A 5,082-nucleotide genomic window follows, 5' to 3' on the forward strand; every position below is an offset into this window, starting at 1 on the left:
CAGAGATCTACATGCCTCTGCCTGCTGAGTGCTTGGATTAAAGGTGTATGACACCAAGGCTAGCAAGCATATGGGTGTCTTTATCTGTTATCTTAATCTGGTTATGAAGCTTCGGATGATGCTGGGGAAGCTGGGCTGCTCAGTATAGCAGGGCATTGATATTTCCTCATTATATCTGAAAGTGGGCTACTGGGTTGCCTAAATACTGAGATATAAGGAGGCCCTCTTTTTATATACGGCTCAAAGACGTGACCCAAGGGTCTTTAAAATGGCTGTTCTGGATTATAAATCTGGCAAGAATTTTTTTTTCAGGGGACAGTGTGAACACAGTCCCCCACTACCACAAATTATGCAGTTGAGTTTCCTGCATTTGGGGAAATCGCAGGGGTCAGCATACCCCAAGTGCAAGGGGTGAGCCTCTCCCTGGGAAAACCACCTTCTGGATCATGGTGTCTCCCCTGCCAGGGAAGTATTCTGGCAAGAATTTTAAGGGCAAATTTATAACTAGATGGGATCCAAAAATATTAAATATTAAAAAAAAAAGATCAGTGTTCTCCCAAAAATCAGAAAGAACAAAATTTACTTGATCTGATAGGTCATGGTGTTAAGCTTTTCTTCTAAGAATTCCTTTCTATTTTTCAGGACACTAAGTTCTTTTAGGATCCAGAAGTACAGCCAATGTCTGGATCCTCAGGTATTCCTTTCAGTCTGGTAGAAACTGTTGACATGGCCAAAATTCCAATTAATTACTTGCCAGATTAACCTGTTTTTGGTTTTCTGAGCTACTGTGGACATCATCATGAGTTTTGCTTTCTGCCCCTTCCAATGGAGATGAAGTAGTATAGCAATTAGAGCAAGAATTGTTTTTGTACTTTGGTGAACACAAGTCAAGTCATGGTCATATGCAATTGTTGGAAAATACACTAAAACAACCTTTTTATCTGTGAGTGTGAGGCACTTGCTCCTGATGCAGAGACTAGAGTTTGGTACTCAGCACTGACATTGATGGTCTCACAACTGTAAGTAACTCCAGCTTCACACACACATTTGTCAAATGTTCACATGATGGCAGCTTACAGAGCTTTCTCCATGTTTAGTGCCTTTGTTGACATCTCATGAAATAAAAGAATCAACCAAAGAAGAATGCTTGTTATACCAAACTTTGATAAGTGAACAAACATAAATGGTTTAATTGTGCTCCTTTTAGATATATAAGAAAAATGTCCAATTTTTTTTACTTGTCTAAATATATTCTTCTATATTAATGTTAAAATAAATGCAGATTATTTACTTAGCAGTGGCTACAGTGTGATGGTTTAAGTTTTATTTATTTTACCACAGTTAAAAACATTCTATTTTAAACAGTTTTCACTTTGATGTTTATTTAATGTTTTTTAATGTCTGCTTTTTCAAATTTAGAATGAGCCTGGGCATATCTGCTACATATGCATGGTGGGACTTGGTCCACCTCATGGTCACTCTTTGGATGGTGGTTCTATCTTTGAGAGCCCCCACTTTTCAAAGAAGAATTATACAATCAAGTGTTTAAATAACTTATTTTTTATATTTTCAAAATAAGGGCCTATCTTGGGGCATTCTTAGAGAGATATCAAGTATATTAGCTAGTTAGAAGTCTTTGGTTTATATGTGAAGAAAGGTTAATGATTAAATAACATGAGTAGTCACACCTTGGCTGTGGTTCCCAGGTAATATCTTATTAGAGTAAAAAGAAACCAATAATCACATTTTGCTATGAAGTACTATACTAACTATGATTTCCCTAAAAATATATATGCACAAACATATTATTTAAAGCAACACTCTCAGTATTGCTTAAGTGATTTATTTATCCTTCAGGAAAATAAATCCCCCATAGCATTGGAAAATTGTCCATGACTAAGTTATTGCTGGTACACTAATTCTGAAGGAAGGGAAATTATCTGTTGTATCAAACACAAAATATTGCTCTCTATATGTAATGACAAACTGAAGGTTTAATCATGGGTAAGATGTGTGAACTGCCCAGACTATTTCCTTGCTCATAGTGTTTAATGATAAAACTTTAAAGTAAATCAGTAGTAGGGATTTCTGTTGTTTAAAACAGCAAAGAATGTATAAATCAGGAAATAAATGATTGTGAATTTGTATCATTGTGAAAATAATTATAAAGTGAATAGTACAAAATCAAATAAGCTGATTTACTATGCAACACTGGAGAATTGATTATACCATGTAGGGAGAAAATGATTATTTCCTGAGTATTCTTTCCTTCAGATTATACTTTAAGAAATGTATTACTGGTCTACTTTCTTAACAATGCATCAACATGAATTCATGAAACAAAACCAGAAATAAAAGAAGTCTTACATTAGTAAAAAAAAGGAACAGATCAATCACAGATCATTTCAAATAAATTACAAATTATACTAGAGATGCAAACAAGGAATAATCTAAGCTACTTTGAATGTGTTACTTAAGAGTATACACTGAATCAAAATTAAAAAAAAAATGGAAGAAAAGGAATTTGAACGGTTTAGCAGTTCTTATGTTGGTAAAGGTATGTTAATTTTGAAGTAGTGATTTTGTGCATATGGGAATACAGAAATAAGTCAGTGTATTTTTGTTTCAAATGTCAAGGTTTATCCAATTAGATAATAGAAATGCAAATGTGAAATGAAAAAAGCCAGAAGAATCAAGCATCAATCTTCATTAGTTATCTTGACTGAAGTATATAAGAAACTATGGTAACGTAGCGATGAATATCCTTAGAGCACATGACATATCAGAAAATCATTGTGAAAATGCATGCTATTTTCTCAGTAATCATTAAGATACTTCATTAGCAGACAGACCTGAAAATTTTTCATATGAAATCTAAGGATTTATAATGAATTATGGGTGAAAAACAAAGTCAGTTTTAAAGTCCTTTACAATTCAACACATAATTTTTAGTATTGCAATAAATAAGTACTAGACAGTATATAATTAAGTAAAAGAGAATCTGTACTCTCATACTAATGACAAATAGACAATAGAATATGGATTACAGATAAACTGTTTCAAGCATTAGAATCTGACTAATAAAGATTGAAAGGATATAGGAAGCAAGGGAAGGCCCTGGGCCTGACACTGTTACTGATGCTGTGGTGTGCTTACAGACAGAAGCCTAGCATGGCTGCCCCTGGAGAGACCCAACAAGCAGCTGAAAGAGTCAGATGAAGAAACTATCACCCACCCAATGGAGAGAAGCCAGGGATTCCCTGGTGGTTAAATTAGAGAAAAGCTGGAAGAAGCTGAGGAGGAGATGGCCCCATGGGAAGACCAGCAGTCTCCATTGACCTAGATCCCTCAGACACTGAGCCACCAAACAAGCAGCATGATGGTTGATGATACGAGGCCCCTGACACATAAACAACTGGCCTGCCTGGTCTGGCCTTAGTGAGAGAAGATGCACCTAACCCTTCAAGAGACTTGAGGCCAGGTGAGTGAGGAGGTCTGGTGAGGTGGGGCTGGGGGAGTGGGGACCTCCTTTTAGAGATAGGGGTAGGGGTGGGGGAGGAGGAATGAGGGTCAGGGGAGAGATTGGGAGGGGAATGGAGACTGGACTATACAAGAGGATTAAAGAATAATAATAATAATAAAAGGATCCATACTCTTATACACAAAAGAGAAGAGTTAATAATCAGTAACTTGGAAATGTAAAGAAAAACATATAAACACATTTATAAAACCACCATGACCAGACTGAATACTAGTAATTCTGGAAAAATAATCAATAGTTTTTTTAAAATAAATAGTAATGAATTTTGGTGACTTTTTCTAAAACAGGCTTTCTATTTTCCTTGTTCCCTGACTGATCTTAGTAATCATATTAAATCATTTTAAAATCCTAAGGTTGAAAATTCATTATATAATTGAATCTTCTAAATACTTTCTGCCATTTTTATAGCTTTTAACTTTTTCTTGAGTATGAAGGCACAACTCTGAGAAGTCCTGGTAAGTATTTTTTCTCCATACTCCATGGAAGAGAAGTACCATATCTTGAACACTTATCCTTAGATAACTATCTTCTGTCATGAAGACAGAAATTTTATGTTCTTCTTGTAACAACCAGGTATAAAATCAAGATTGTGTAGTATGCTTACAACCTAAGACTTTAAAATTCTCTAATCATTTTCTTACCTTTACAACTGTGTCATTAGTATTTATGACTTCTCTCTACCTTATGTTCTAGTCAGAAACAAATTTCACCTTATATATCTAACTTGGTCTAATAAAATTTTCTATTTGGTAAGATACTGGATACTTGCATAGGCTCTATTTTTCTCTAAATCTTCTCAATTATGTTGTTGGAAAATATTAATTATATAATAATAAAACTGATAAAGAGTAATGATTAACTGCCATTTTACTCCACAAACCCAAATTTATACAAATCTAAGAAAAAGTGAGAGGTGTTGATCAGAAAAAAAGGATGATAAAACTTGGAAGATGATAAATGGGCTCTGAGAGTTACAAGTGCCATTGATGTTAAATTTGTAAAAACTTAAATATGTTTTCTAACAAATTATTTAACTAATATTTTAAAATAATAAAAGTCCCCATTATTATTAACAAGTGCGACTCCATAATAATTGAGTAACTAAGACAGGAATATTTGAATTTGGGGTCAAGTCTAATCTTTGATACTACTAAAGATAATGTTGAAACATGGGAGTGTAATTAGTGAATCAAATGGTATTTTTAAAATGAACTTAGACTCACTGTGGAGGAGTTCATCAGCACTGAATCACCTTTCAGTTTTGAAGGTCAAAATCTAGATGGATATTTTCTAGCATGAATCTTTCTGCATTGGATATTAATGAGTCCACTGACACCTAGCAATTATTTTAGTTCTAGAAACCTTAATGTGACATGCTGAATTACCAGAATGTAAAGGTATGTAGGGTATGTATGTAAGGGTAAAAGTAATCTTCAGTTATGTTCTCTACCCTAAATTATTTCTATATTTATAGCTGATTAGACTTATTTGAAGTTTTAGGATGAGATGAGATGGCTCAGACTGATATGTCCATTCCATTG

At 34.2% G+C, this 5,082-nt stretch overlaps 1 non-coding gene across 1 annotated transcript; it reads right to left on the reverse strand.

The window, feature by feature from the left end:
• Positions 1 to 309: 309 nt before the first annotated feature.
• On the reverse strand, positions 310 to 473 carry LOC116085552. Its single transcript, XR_004116636.1, has one exon. It is a non-coding gene; the product is annotated as a U1 spliceosomal RNA (small nuclear RNA).
• Positions 474 to 5,082: the final 4,609 nt, after the last annotated feature.

The sequence above is a fragment of the Mastomys coucha genome, unplaced genomic scaffold (assembly GCF_008632895.1).
Source record: "Mastomys coucha isolate ucsf_1 unplaced genomic scaffold, UCSF_Mcou_1 pScaffold9, whole genome shotgun sequence".
In the NCBI taxonomy this organism is placed as follows: Eukaryota; Metazoa; Chordata; class Mammalia; order Rodentia; family Muridae; genus Mastomys; species Mastomys coucha.